The sequence below is a fragment of the Callospermophilus lateralis genome, chromosome 5 (assembly GCF_048772815.1).
Source record: "Callospermophilus lateralis isolate mCalLat2 chromosome 5, mCalLat2.hap1, whole genome shotgun sequence".
Classification (NCBI taxonomy): Eukaryota; Metazoa; Chordata; class Mammalia; order Rodentia; family Sciuridae; genus Callospermophilus; species Callospermophilus lateralis.
The window spans coordinates 150926872-150943018 of NC_135309.1; the positions used below are offsets into that span (position 1 = coordinate 150926872).

The 16147-nt window shown below is 34.9% G+C and overlaps 1 non-coding gene across 1 annotated transcript; it reads left to right on the forward strand.

Moving 5' to 3' along the window:
- The first annotated feature begins 14087 nt into the window (after positions 1-14087).
- Positions 14088-14192, forward strand: LOC143400538 (U6 spliceosomal RNA). Its single transcript, XR_013091461.1, has one exon. It is a non-coding gene; the product is annotated as a U6 spliceosomal RNA (small nuclear RNA).
- The last annotated feature ends 1955 nt before the right edge of the window (positions 14193-16147 follow it).

The following is a 16147-nucleotide window of genomic DNA, read 5'->3' on the forward strand; positions in this document are numbered from 1 at the left end:
GCTATTTACATAGAGTTTTATTTTTTAAATTAAATTAGTGTCTTGTGGATGTGCATGATGGTGAGACTCTGGTATATTTATATATGTGCATAGGAATGTTAGGTCAGATTCACTCCACTGTCTTTCCCGATCCCATCCTTCCTACTTTCCCTTCATTTCCCTTTGTCTACTCCACTGATCCTATATTACTTTTGAGCCCCACCCCTTTATTTTGAAGTAGCTTCTGCATATTTGAGACAACATTCTACCTTTGATCTTTTGGGACTGACTTATTTCCCTTAGCATGATAGTCTCCAGATCCACCCATTTACCAGCAAATGTCATAAAATCATTCTTCTTTATGGCTGAGCAATACTCCATTGTGTATATATGTTACCTTTTCTTTATCCATTCATCTGCTGAAGGGTACCTAGGTTGGTTCCACAGCTTGACTATTGTGATATAGACATTTATGTGGCTGTATCACTGTAGTATGCTGATTTTAAATCCTTTGGATATATGCCAAGGAGTAGTATCACTTGAGTCAAACCTGTTCCATTTCCATTTTTTGAGGAATCTCCATACTGTTTTCCAGAGTGGTTGAACCAATTTACAGACCCACCAATAACATATGAATGTACCCTTTACCCCACATACTTGCCAACATTTATTGTTACTTGTATTCTTCATAATTGCCATTCGGACTATAGAGTGTGCGTGGGTTTCAATTTGCATTTCTCTAATTGCTAGAGATGTTGAACATTTTTTTTTCATATATTGTTGACCATTTGTATTTCTTCTTTTGAAAACTGTCTCTTCAGTTCCTTTGCCCATTTATTGATTTGTTAAATTTTTTGAGTTCTTTGTGTATCCTGGATATTAATGTTCTATCTGAGGAGCAGGTGGCCAAAATTTACTCCTATGCTTTTGGCTCCCTCTTCATGCTCTTGCTTGGTACATTTGCTGTGGAGAATCTTTTTAATTTGATTCCATACCATTTATTGATTTTTGAATTTTACTTCTTGTGCTTTAGGAATCTTGTTAAGGAAGTCAGTTCCTGAGCTGACAAGTTGGAGTGTTGAGATACATTTTTTTCTAGCAGGTACAAGTTCTCTGGTCTAATTCCTAGGTCTCTGATACACTATGAATTTTGTTTAGGATAAGAGATAGGAATATAGATTTCCAGTTTTCTGAGACCATTTGTTTTCGGCACCTTTGTCTACTAGGAGGTAACTGTATTTATGTGGAGTTTTCTCTGCTTTCTACTCCATTGGTCTTCATATCTATTTTGGTACCAGTTTCATGCTGTTTTTGTTACTATAGCTCTGTAGTGTAATTTAAGGTCTGATATTGTGATGTTTGCTGCTTTGCTTTTCTCACTAAGCATCACTGTAGCTATTCTGGGTTTCTTATCTTTCCAAATGAATTTTATGACTGCCTTTTCTATTTCTGTGGAGAATGTCATTGGAATTTTTATGGGAATTGCATAAACTCTGTAAAGTGCTTTTGTTAGAATGACCATTTTGACAATATTAATTCTGCCTATCAAAGAACATGAGAAGTCTTTTCATCTTTTGAGGTCTTCTTTAATTTTTATATTTAGTGTTCTACAGTTTTCATTATAGAGGTTCTTCACCCCTTTGATAGATTTATTTTCATGTACGTTGTTTTTATTTTTATTTTTTAACCTATTATGAATGGGATAATTTTCCTAATTTCTTTTTCAGCAGATCCATCATGAGAGTGTAGGAATGCAAAGATTTATAGGTGTTATACTATCCTTACATCTCAGGAATAAATCCTATTGGTCAGTGTGTATGATCTTGTATGTGTGTGTGTGTGTGTTTGTATGTTATTAAACATTATTTCGCTGTTGTTTGGGGGAATATTTTGGCATCTCTGTTCACCAGGGATTTGGGCCTGCAATTTTCTTTTATTGTGGGGTCTTTTTCCGATTTGGTATCAGGGTGACGCTAGCCTCATAAAATAAGTTTATAAGCATTCCCTCTTCTATTCTTTTGAAAGAGTTTAAGAAGAATTTGTATTAATTCTTTGCATGTTTGATAGAATTCACCCAGAAAACCACCTTGTGCTCCGCCTTTCTTTACTGGGAGATCTATGTTTACTGGATTCAGTGTCCCTTTTTGATATTGTTATATTCCTCCCCACCTCACCCCAACATTGGGGATGGATCCCAGGGCCTTGCAAATATTAGGCAAGTGTTCTGCCATTGAGTTATATCCCAGTCCCTGTCCAGTATTTCTGTTTATTCTCAACTCAATTTTGGTGGGTTGTAAGGTTTTAGGAGTTTATTCATTTCTTCTAGATTATCAAATACGTTTATGTAAAGTTGTTCATGACAGTTCTTTATGATACTCTTCATTTCCTTTTTTTTAAAGATTTTTTAAAAAAGATTGACACATTATCTTTTCTGTATTTATTTTATTTATTTATATATGGTGCTGAGGATTGAACTCAGTGCCTCATGTGTATGAGGCAAGCGCTCTACCGCTGAGCTATAACCCCAGCCCCAATTCTCTTCATTTTTAAAGCATTTATTATAATGTTTCTTGTTTCAATTACAACCTTGAGTCTTCTTTTTCTTATTGTAGCTAAAGGGTTTGTCCATTTGATTTGCTTTATCAAAAAACTGACCCTATTTTTGTTGATTTTTCCTATTCTTTATTTCTGTTCTAATCTTATTCTTCTTTGTGCTTACACTGGGCTTAGGTTGTTTTTTATCTAGCTCCTTGCGGTATAAAATTAGGTTGTTTGTTTTGTATGTTTATTCTGTTTTAATGTAGGCATTTATTGTTTAAAACTTCCTTAGTAGCTCTGTTTCTGTTGCATACCATAAGTTTGGTATGTTTTATTTTTTCTGTTTTTCTTGAGTGATTTTAAAAATTCCATTCTGATTTCATCTTTGATTTAACAGTTGATCAAGAGCGTGTTGTTTAGTTGCCTAGTATTTGTTTATTTTCCCGTTTTCTTACTATTACTGATTTGTAGTTTTATGCTATTGAAGTCACAATGATACTTGAATGATTTTGATTTTCTTAAATTTGTTGATTTCCTTTGTGACCTAACATGTGATCTGTCCTGGAAAATTTTTAATGTGCTCTTGAGAACAATGTGTATTCTTTTCCCGTTGGGTGGAAAAGCCTGTATATGTATGTTAGACCCATTTTTTGAGTATAGTAATAGTACCACTGTTTCCGTATTGATTTATTTTTGTGAATAATATATCCATTGTCAAAAATGGGGTATTGCAGTTTCCTTATCCATGATTGTGTTCTGCAGTTTCAGTTACCGCGGTCAACTCTAGTTGAAAAATATTAAATGAAAAAATACCAGAAATAAACATTCCATGAGTTTCAAATTGTACACCATTCTGAGTAGCACAATTAAATCAGGTACTGTCTTGCCCCATTCTCCTCTGAACATGGATCATCTCTGTCTGGTGAATCCACTAACTACTCATTATTCACTTAGTAATTGACTTGATTATCAGATCAGCTTTTATGGTACCACAGTGCTTACAGTCAAATAGTTCTTGTTTTATTTAATAATGAACCCAAAGTACAAGACTAGTGATGCTGGCAATTTGGATAAACCAAAGAGAAGCAGAGAAGTGTTTCCTTTAAATAAAAAGATGAAAGTTCCCAGTTTAATTAAAAAGTATATGCTGACATTGCTAAGGTCTATGGTAAGAATAAATCTTATATTTATGAAATTGTAAAGAAGGAAAAAGAAATTCATGCTAATTTTATTACACTTCAAATAGAAGAATTTATGGCCATAATGTGTGATAAATGCTTAGATAATATGAAAAAGGCATGAAGTTATAGAATTTGATATGCTTTTGATTTCAGGCATCCACCAGTGGTATTTGAGCATATACTCAGTGAGTGGGTAAAGGGGGAACTACTAAATGTTTCTTTTCAGATATGTTGTTATTTTCTTTATATATCCTTTAGTGGGTGAATATATATAATCATATCTTTTTGTTGAATTGACACTTTTATCTTAAAATGACCTTCTTTGTGTCTGTGTAGATTTTGGCTGTATCTATTTTGTATGATATGAGAACAGCAAACTGGTTTCTTTTGGTTATCATTTGCATAGATTTCTTTTTCCATCCCTTCACATTCAGCCTATATATAGTTGGTTTTTTTAAAAAAATTAATTCAGACAATCTATTCCTTTGGATTGGAGAATTTTATACATTTACCTTTCAAGGTAAGAATTTTGCTATTGTTTTCTGATCTTTTTGTGGTTCCTTTGTTCCTTTCTTCCTCTGTTGATGTCTTACTTTCCGAGTCAATGATTTTATTGTGGTGGTATGTTTTTATTCCCTTCTCTTTATCTTTTAGGCATTCACTAGGAATTTTTTCCTTGTAGTTACCATGAAGTTTATATAATATCAGTCTATTTTAAGCTGATAACTTCAAACTACACTTTTGCTTACACCCATTTTGTTGTTTATGTCACAATTTACATCTTTTATATTTCCTATCCATTAAGAAATTGTACCTATAGTTGTTTTTAATATTTTTTCAATTTTTTAGCGATAGAGCTAGAAGCAATTTATATGCCAACATTACAGTATTAGAGTATTCTGAATTTGACTATATACTTACTTTTTCAATGATTTGTATATTTACATATTACTAATTAATGTTCTTTCCTTTCAGCTTAAAGAACTCTCTAGCATTTCTTGTAAAACAAGTCTTGCGATGGTTACTCAGCTTTCATTTGTCTGAAAAGTCTTCATTTCTGAAGGGCTGTTTTGATAGGCATAGTAATCTTAGTTGACATATTTTATTCTAATATTTTGAGTATACCATCCACTATATTCTGTTCTGAAAAGTTTCTGCTGAGAAATATGCTTTTAGATTTATTAATGTTAAATCCCTTTTCTTTTACTGCTTTTTAATTTTCTTTGTCTTTGGCTTTTTATAATTTAATTCTATGTGTATTGGTCTAATTTTAATTGGGTTGATCCTGTTTGGGGTGTTTGAGCTTCATAAACCAGAATGTCTGTATCCTTGCTAAGGTTTGAGAAATTTCCAGCCATTATCTCTCTAAATAAGCAGCAAACTTATTTTCTCTTTCTATTTTTCTTTTTCTTTTTTTTCTCTTCCACATTGTGGAACTCCCATAATGTGTATCAATCTTGGTTTGCTTGTTGGAGTCCCATAAATCCATAGACTTTCTTCACTCCTTTTCATTCTTTTTAAAAAAATTGGACTCATTTTCAAATGGCCTTTGAGTTCAAAGATTCTTCTGCTTATTTGAGTGTGCTGTTTATTCCTATTTCTTTTAGTTTAGTTCACTCATTATATTCTTTAGTGCCAGAATTTCTATTTGATTCCTTTAAAAAATATTCCCCCCTTATTGAACTTTGAATTTTGTTTATGTATTATATTCTTGTTACTTACCAAGTTTCTTTAAAGTCATATTTTGAATTCTTTTGTCAGTTTACAGATTTTCATTTTTGGGGGTTGGGCACTGGATCTTTATTGGTTTCCTATAGTGGCATCATTTGTCTGATTATTTGTGATCACGTAGCCTTGTATTGATGTCTGTACAGCGAAGGAACAAACAATTCTTTCTTAAAAGAATGGTTTCGACCAGTTATGTTCTTCTCTTTCCAGGTCCTTGGACTAATGCCTCATGAATGTCAGTCAGGCAAGGGTAGAGCCATATGATAGACTGCTTCTGGGTCTGCGTTGGGTCTGCATTGAGTCTGTAGACAGTGGGCCTGTTAACAGGGGACCCACAAGCATGGATCCTGTCAAGTCCCTAAGCAAGCATGGGTCCCTAAGAAGATTTTGGGGTGGGCAGAACTTCCTTGGGATTGCATTAGAGTGAGACTATGTCACAGGGCTGCTTCAAGGACTAGTCAGTTTGAGGCCTATTACAGAGGTAAAGACAGGCATGTCTCTTGCTGGGTGCCTGGGTGGGCAGGACTGACTATGGAAGAGTGGAGCTAGAGTTGGTCATAGGACTGCTTTGCACAATCTGTTACTGAGACCAAGGTCAGTAGGCCTGCCACTTGGGGTTGATTGGGTCTATCTTCCATGGGTTCCTTGAGGGGGTGAAACTTCCCCTGGACCACAGTAATGCCATGTCTACCAAAAGAGGAGACATCCCTCAGAGAGTCTAACTTCAGGTACCTAAGGTATGAATGGGATTCCCAGAGGCCAGATGCTTGTGAATTCTGGGGCATTTCTAGACCTGCTCTACGGTAGAGCAGGTCTAGAACAGATCACAGATCCGCTTTGGAATCCATTCATAATTAGGTATGAAGTTAGCATCACTAGAGGCACAGGTGGACATGTCTCCTCTTTTGGTAGACATGGCTGGGTGTATTACTGTGGTCAAGGAGAGTTGGAGCTAAAGCTATCGGCATATAGGTATCCTTTCAGTCTATAGCTGGCAAGTTTGATGAGCCTGACACCAAGTCTACAGGTCTGAATTCTCAAAGTGGCTCTCCTAGATCTTGGACTTCACCAGAGTTTTGAAATGTGCTAGATCCCAAAGGTCTCATAAAGGCCTTTTTTGCTGTGAATGGCTGTTAGATCATTGCATGTGTATGGAACTGAGCTGGGGACCTCCTGTTCTTCCATCTTGCTGATGACATTCTTATTATAACCATCTTCTTCCCAATTTTTGTTATTATAAATTATATTTAATTGATCATTCTTTTGTTATCATTTTATGAATGTCAGTGATTGTTTCATAAAGCTAAGTTCTTAGAAATGAAATCATGAGGTCAAAACAGTTGATGTCTTTGAAGTTCCTTGTACATATAGTGTAGTGCTCTGTAGAAGAACTAGGTCTTCCCACACTCTTATTAGTACTGCTTTTTATCATTTAAAATTATTTTTCTATTTTTTTGCTAATTAAAGTAAGCAGCTTTTCTTTCTTGGCCTACTAGGGGAAGGGTTGTATTCCTATATTTTTAGTGTTTTAGGTTAGACATCAGAAGAATGTAGAGGTAAATCCAATTACAACCTTAGATGAAAGAGCAAACTGTTCAATTGCTAAACTGGTGCAAGGCCTGGCATATAGTGGGTGCTCAATAAATATTGAGTTCAATTTTTGCATATATTTTTCATATCATTATTAAGTATGAGTTCTATTTTAAATGAAAGAAACTCAGTGTTTATCTAATTTCATTCCTTCATTTGGTTCACTTAGGAATGATTTATGAATAGTTTGATATTACAGTTCTTCACCCTGGTAACAATCATAATTTCTCAAACACCAGGCTTAAAATGACACTTAATAAATGAAAAAAGGCTTAAAAGTTTTTCATTTTTATAGAGAGATTTTGATGGCTAATAATGATAGAAAAAGGAATAACATAGATATTCAGAAAACATCGAATCTTGACTATTTTTTGAGCAATGGAAGAATTTTTGAAGTCACTCTACTTTAGAGATGTATATAATTAGCTTATCTGCAATCCATAAAACATTGTGCAATAAAAATAACAAAGGATTTATAGGATTAGAATCAGGAGATCTGGAATTTAATTTGTTCTCTTCAACAAATTAATGGTCTTAATATTTTTGTTTTAATTTTATTGTTTTATAAAATATGGTCAATATGCCCTGATACAGCACAGCATTGCGTTGGGAACAGCAAATGTATTCACACATGTGAGTACATATTTTAAAATATGACACAAACTACAAATATGAGGTGCATCAACTTCTATAGAAACTGATGTATCATATTTTTTCATGACCTAAGTGTGAATGGTCTAAAGTTATGCAAATATTCTGAAATTTTCAGAATTGTAGAAATCTGAAACACTTCTGGTCTCAGGCAGTTTGAATGGAGACTGAATCCTTGGTTTATAATATGTCATTCTGCCTTGGTGTGGGATTTCCTCCTGTGGTATGAAAATGTTCTTGTGGTAATCATTGTGCAACTATGTGAATATAATAAAAACCACTGAATTGCACTCTTTAAATGGACGGGACAGAATTACTTATGATTAAATTTCAGTTCTGTATTTTTTATTTTAAGAAAAGCCTATCAGTCATACTTACTAAAGGATTTGAGCTGAACATTTTTACACTTGCAGTGCAATTGTAGGTCCATATTAATGGATTTCCATTCTCTCCCTTCCCCACTGTCTCTCAAAAAACAAGACCCTCTGACTTAATAATAACATTTTCAAAAATTGTGTGTCAACTCATTTCATCAGAAAAATTTAATAAGATAGATGATAGATAATATAGTCTTTCTTTTTGGAAAAGAAAGACAAAGCAAAGACACTTAAAGTGTAATATAATTAGACAAGTTGTGGGATTGAGACAGGAATGGAGATTTGACACTTTGTCTTGCTCAGTCTGGGCCACCTGCTGTAGTGTGAAGGATGAGGGCTGAAATTGGTCAGGCTTGCCACATGGGCTCTCCATTGATGGTAAGAAAAAGAGGAAAGAGTTCTTCAGAAGGCAATGTGGTACCATTTAAAGAAGAGGAACTGAATGCTGGTTTGGTTAAAACCATCACTGAACATTGTGCCATCTATTTGACTTTTTAACATAGTGCTTGTGATCTGGCTTCTTATGTGTCTGTAAACACCCATTTGTAAAATGGTTTAATCCAAGTTTTTTTATCACTCAATCCTTTTCTATAATGTGCCAAACAGACCTTACCCAGACCACATAGAAAATACAGATTTGGAAGCAGTCATGCCTGCTGTTTAAGAATTGCATTTTAATATTTTTGGAAAATTTTACTACACCACTAGTAAAATTGCTGATTTTAAATGAATAAAACAGAAATATCATGTGGGAGATCAGATGGACAATTCCACTAAGGTGAATAGAGTGGAAATACAAGGGTAGGTATTTTCAGGAAGAAAATTCCAAGTCTGCTTAAGAGAACTAAAATCTTTAAATAATGTGTAATACTTAATTGCATAACGAAATATTGTTTTCTTATATATAGAACACCAAAAACATACATATATAGAAGAATATAGGGATGTATGTAAATACACATACACAGAGATATCTATATCTACATACACCTGCACTTAAATATCATTAGGATAATAATTTAATTTGGTTTAGAACTGGTCATTTGAATATATTTAAAGCTTGTATCTCTGAAATGTAGGATGGCTTTTCTAATTTAAGTAAAAAGAACTAAGAATGAAGCAGAAAACCCACAGTGGTCAAACGTCTTGCTTCTAGTTCAGTGTCTTCTACTTAGGAAAACCATGGAATGTTTCTGGGCCTTGAATTCCTCTTCTGTACAACGGTGGTAGAGGAGTAGGGGCAACTTCGAGTTCTTCAATTAAAAATGATACTTTCAAATTTACGGTTGGAAAGGATGTTATAGAATGTGCTTGCTGTCCTCTTCATCTTACACATCTTAGAAATGTGGAAACAGATATTAATTGATTTATCTAAGTTTGCAGATTGCTGGTTATTTTCAAAACTCATTAGCATACTGCCAAAAACAATTGAAAATTTAATGCAGAGTTGGACAATGAAATACTTCTCTTTTGCCTCTTCTCCTCCATACTTTTGGTCACTGTCTCTTGTCATTTCTTTCTAGAGAAAAGGGATTTAGTCTCAATGTGGAGGAAGGCAAAGGAGAGAGAAGACAGAGCAAGGAGGGGGGTGCGGGGGGATGCTGGAGAGGGTACTGGATGGGATATCACATTAAAGCTCCTTTCAAGGAATTGGAATGGTGTGACCTTATTTTCTCTTGTTCCAAATTCAGACCATAAACTGTCTCAAAAATGTGCTTTTGATGGTTTTAGGTGAACAGATTTTAGGAAATGTTTTGAACTACATTCTCTCACAGACCTTCCAATTTATCTTGAAAGCCAACTGGAACAAAAGTCTACAAATTCATTTCCAAACTATTTTCAGGTTTTTAAAAGTGTTTAAAGATTTTAGACCTTTTTTTCCCCTCCACAAATGACAGATTATTCTTTAAACACTAGAGAAGATAGATCTTTTCATTCTAAGCTGTCCATTTTTTATTGTATATTGATTGCTTTATGGAGGCTTATGTTGTTGACTGTTGGAGAGCTTTGTGTGACTCTATTTTTGGCATTTTTTCACTCTGAGGAGGAGAATTTCCTTCCTGTTTGTTCTAGTGGCATAGAAGTATTTCACTTGAGTTGCATCACTCCTTAACCACCAGTAGAGGGCACCTGAAGATTTTAATCCGTCTTAATTCACACTTGTCATGTTCTGTCTAGTTTTAGCCTTCCTCTTGTACCACCCAAGCAAGCTTTCTGGATTCTCCATTCATGATAATACCACTGACCTCTTTGTTGCTTATCAGTAAATTCTCACCTCTTTATCTTGGAACTGAAGGCCCTCCCTTTTCTAATTTTACAGATGAAGCCTTCCTCTGTGACTGTCTCCTAATCAAATGCCATCCTGTAACTAGTGTGCCCAAATGTTTGGAACTTTTGTATTTATGCACCTGAGTGTCTTTTTTTCTTAGCTTGAAGAACTTTCTTGAATTTTTATGAAGCAAATTTCATGAAATCACAGTTCAATTTCTACCTTTTTATTATCTTACAACTCAGAAATCAGTAAGCAATCTCTAAAAATCAGCAGCTCTGCATGGGAACACGAACTATAAATTTATTTCCCATTATTTTAAAGGAGAAAAAAATTATAATGCCTTATATCATGCCAAGAACTCCCAATGAATTTTTTAAAATTTTGCTACATATAGCAAAGTGCCTATGTAGAAGCATAAATTATATTAGTGTAATATAAAATAGTTACATTATATAAAATATATGTAACATATCATGTCTCAAAAACATTTATAAAATGGAATAGTAAATAGCATACAACAATAAATTTTTTATAAAAGTACAAACAAAAATTACAATAAAATAGTCAATTCTTTTGTGTGTGAAATGTTACCAAGTGAAAGGTAAATATAAAGTTTCAGGGGAATTGAGAAGTAATAAAGAAAGTGTAATTGCCATTGTTTGACAGTTGGTTGTGGGAGGTAATGCTGACAAATTTGGTAGCAATGGCGAAATTTCAGGCAAATCACAAGTCTCAGGTAATTTAATTTGATTCTTATTTACATTGGTTCTGTTGAAGATACAGTCTTTGTAGCAAATTGATCAAGGATTTAAGAGAAAACATTTGCAAAATGGAGCTTTGCTTACAGTCCCATGGTTCATGTTGATTTTTTTTTATATAATGTTTATTATAGGTTGACTGAACCCCTCATTCTTTTTTGGGGTGGGAAGGGTACCAGGGATTGAACTCAGGAGCACTTGGCCACTAAGCCACAACCCAGCCCTATTTTGTATTTTATTTAGGGACAAGGTCTCACTGAATTGCTTAGTGCCTTGCTTTTGTTGAGGCTGGCTTTGAACTTATGATTTTAGTGCCTCAACCTCCTGAACAGCTGGTATTACAGACATGCGCCACCTTGCCTGGCAATCTGCACCCCCCCACCTTCTTATGTTGAAGTCGTAACCCTTGTTAGTTCAGAGTGTGATATTATTTGGAGATTTTAATTTTTGCCTCTTTATAGAGGCAATCAAGTTAAAGTGGGTTCATTAAGGTGGGTGCTAATCCAATATGACTTTTGTCCTTATAAAAAGGGAAAATTCCGGTACAGAGGTGCATAGGGGCAAGATAATGTGAAAAGACTCAGACAGCAAGAAGACACCAATCTGTAAGTCAAGGGGAGAAGCCTTGACAGAGCCTTCTCTCAGCCTTTAGGGGCAATTCACCTGTCAATACATTGATTCTGGCCTTTGGATTTTGTGAGTCATATAAATGTGGCTGTGAGCTATAGCTGGAGTATCCCTCATTTATACAAACCTCTTAAAATTGTGTGAGATGATCAATTTTATGTGTGAACTTGTCTAGGTCATAATAATCAGGTATTTGATCAAACTTTATTCTAGATGTTTCTGTGAAGGTATTTTTAAAAATGAGATTAACATTTAAATCAGTATACTTTGAGTGAAGCAGATTATCCTTGATAATTTGGGCAGGATTCATCCAGTTAGTTGATTTGCTCCTAAGAAGAGGGGATTCTTTCAGAAGACTGCCTTCAGACTCAATCTGCAGCTCTTCTGTGGGTCTAAAATCACATGAGCCAATTCGCCAATTCCTTAAAGATTATTTTTTTCTTTATGTTCTATCAGTTCTATTTCTTCAGTGCACTATAACATATTTGGGTTTTAGTGAAGACCCATGTTTTTAACTCTATGAACATAATATTCAAATGTTATTTGGAAGTTGTCATAAGTGGTTTATCTGTTGTTCAATGTAAGTTTGTTTTGTTTTGTTTTGGTGGTGCTGGGGATCGAACCCAGGGCCTTGTGCATGTGAGGCAAGCACTTTACCAACTAAGCTATATTTCCAGCCCTCAATGTAAGTTTTTAAAGGTGTTCCACATCTGGGATGATGGAACAAAATGGGTTAAAAGCAGATGGTTGTTCTATCAGGAAAATGTTAATTGGAGAAGCCAGCCATTTTCCTCTTCTGAATCCTTATAGTTCATACCAATTTCATGACACAAATTTCCTTGAGTAGTGTTTCATTATTTGCTTTATATTATTAACAATGGATATAGTTTAGCAACAGTTTTCTTGTGCATTTCTATAGAAAATTAATATAAAAGGACATTTTGCATATTTTTGTTATTTTGTGTATGGTATAATGTATACATTATATACTTAAAATACTGTAAAACTATGCATATTGCATTTTATGAATGACTTAAGAGATTTTCAAAGTACGTTTTAACCACACATTTTTTGTTTAAACTACCTAACAATTAACCTTAGAATCTAACCTTCTTGTGAGCTATACGGAACTACAACTGATTTGTACTAAAATTAAATATAAATTATCCATCTCCCAAGAGTGTAAATCTGAAAATTACTTAGGGATAGAAATCCATATTTTTTTTTCCTCAGAAGTAATATTCAATAACTATTAATTATAATCCATGAATAAATGCTATACCTCAAAGAGAAAACTTTTCTTTTGCAAACACTAGTAGTGTTTTCAATCATTTGCTTTAGCTTTCATAGATACATATAGTTTTAACGAAAAATTGATTTTCATGTAGAGTTCCTGAATATTTAATTCTTTGGTATTCTACCTCATTAGGCATAAAGTCTTTTAAATAATACATTGTTTTTGCAAAAACTATATAGTATCTTACCATTTGCACTTAAACAGTAAGGCCATCCACTGGTGTCATAAGATCAACACATATAACACCAACCTCACATGGATGGCATTAGGGCTGCTCTCTGGTTAGTATCCATGTATGAAATGAGATTCACACTGAAAATTGTCCCCTTTTTCAATCATCTGTCTGCATTTGGTACCGCAAGCAAATTAATAATTCAGAGATGCTATTGAGAAGGGGAAGAATTGCCAGAAGGAACAGAAAAGAATACCTAATGGACTTGGAGAGAATCACATGAGTTGACTCTCACTAGAAAACAAAGAAACATTGTGGTCTTACTGTTAAATTATTGCTAAGAGGTTTGGAATCCCAAGATGCTGGATGCTAATGTGTGAATAACAAGAAATTGCTCACATATTGGCTCACGGATAATTTCAGCTAATGATGTGACAAAGTCAGTGGGACCAGAGAGTTCCATTATCTGACATTAGGCTGACCCTTTTTAATGAAGAGCAATGTACTGACACAGGACTGTTAAGGCTGCAGGACTCTTAACCCTAGTTCAGAGTCTTTAGTGGGCTACAGATACCAGCCTGATTTTCTTTTGTTTCTGGGGTCCAAAAAAGGCAAGTCTGTGACAGAGCCACTAAAATGACATTTGGGAAGGCTGGTTGAAAATGTTTCAGGAATTTGTTTTGACATGCATTGTGGTCGGGCTGGATCACTTTCCACATCTTGCATTGTCCCGACTGTGATTCCTATGTTTTTTCACTTTGTGTGTTGTGTCAGGGATGTGTCTAAGTCTTATAGGAACCATGAGTATGGTCCTAGTCGTGTTCTTAAATGTGGGCTGGGGGTTTCTTTTAGTTCCCCTGTCCAGAAGAGCCTTATCATGGATCTCATTATCATTTGAATTATTATTATTTTTTAAAGTGCTTCATTCAACAGTATATATACTAAAATTGGAACAATACAGAGGATAATAAGCTTGGCCCCTGTGCAAGTATGACATGCAAATTCATGTGTTCAATATTAAAACACACACATATACCCCTGTAACCCTGCGTACACAGAATAGCTGTTGGGATTTTTCAGGTATAGTACTTGGATATTTAGCTTTTAGTACTTTATATTTCTAATTATGCTCTATTGGCTCTAGAATTGACAGAATATTTGTTGGAAGTTTTCAGGAATAGTGCTTGGATATTTAGTACTTTCTATGTCTAATTATGCTATATTGGTTCTTGAATTTAGTTGATCTCCATTCCAACGCTGTCCCAGATAATGAGAGGGATTGATCTGGTTCCACCTATAATGTCCTATCTAGGTAGGGACTTTCTTTCCTCCTCACATCACTGTCAGTTGTCCAGAGCACTCCCCTTTCTATCTTCTAGGAATACGTGAGTCCTAGGATACTGAAAGAAAAATTACTCTAGATAGGGTGGATAGGATGGGGATTAAGTGAATTTTGAAAGCACACGGGCACCACAGCTCCTGGACTCAGTGCTGACTATCAGGGAGGCGACGTGCAGCTCTCCTAAGTGGAGACTACAAAGTTTCCAAGCACTAACACTGGATTCCGCCACTGACTGCTTCCTGCTGTTCCCTGTTTCTACCTGTCTGTGTGACAAACCGTAGACAGAAAGCCCTGCCAATCATTTAGTGTCTGGACTTGAACTTCTGTGATCTAGTTATTTCCTTTCTTTCCATGTCCCCACCCCTGCCAGCTTCATAGTCTTAACCTAGTTTTGGAACTGGACCCTGCGTATGTTAGAATTGTTGTATTTTTTGTTAAACATTTTTAATTCCCCTATTGGAGCTCAGTGATTAACATCTCAAAATGGTAACACCCTGTTCTTTATCTTGTGACTTTAGATGAAAGGACTGCTTGTGAAACGTGTTTTAACATGTGCACTGTGTGAATCTAGAGAGTAGCAACGGTGCAGATGTCTCAGCACTCATTAGACTGTTGCCTAACTGCTTCTTCATAGATCTCTCTCCCATATTCGATGAAACCCTTTATTTAAAGCCTAATATCTTCAATTGTGGTAAAATAAAATCTACCATTTCACCCATTTTAAATGTGCACTTCAGTAGCATTGAGTAGTTATGTTGTTGTACACCATCAGTACCATCCTTTCTAAACTTCTTAATCTTTTCAAACTGAGTCTCCATACATATTAAATAGTGACTCTCTATTCCCCCCTCTCCCAGCTTCTGGTAAACACCATGCTACTTTATATCTTTGTAAATTTGACTATTTTAGTTAACTCAGATAAATGGAATCATAGAAAAGTTGTACTTTTGGGCCTGGCTTATTTCATTTAGCATAATGTTCTCAAGGTTGATCCATGTTATAGCATATAATAGAATTTCCTTCCTTTTTTGAGGGTGAATAATATTCCATAGTAGATATACACCATATTTTGCTTATTTGTTCACCCATACATAGATTGTTTCTACCCATACTTGTGATCAGAGCCACTATGAGTGTGGATTTACAGATCTCAGAGTCCCTTCCTTCAGTTCTGGGTATATACTCAGAATTACCATATGAGCCAATTATTGCTCTTTGATCTTTAAGTTTTGGAGGGGCCACTGTACTGTTTTCTATAGTAGCTGCACGATTGTATATTCTTGCCAACATTGAAAAAGGGTTCTAACTTCTCTATATCCTAGCAACAATTGCTCTTATCTTCTCTCTTCCTCTCCCTCCTTCTCTTACCATAGTCATCCTAATAGGTGTGACTAAATGATTTTTCCTGGATAATATCTTCATCTTCATACTCCCACCATTTGGCACATGTGCCTGGATCATGTATGGACCTATATAATAGAAATTTACCGAACTATTAGATGGTTGCAGCCAATATTCATTATAAGAAACTGTAATATATAAAGGGGATTTCTTAATAATCTGTGCTGGTATAATCTCATCTCTGTAGTACCATTCCTATGTAGGGTGTGTGTGGTAAGGGAATATTTAGAGAAC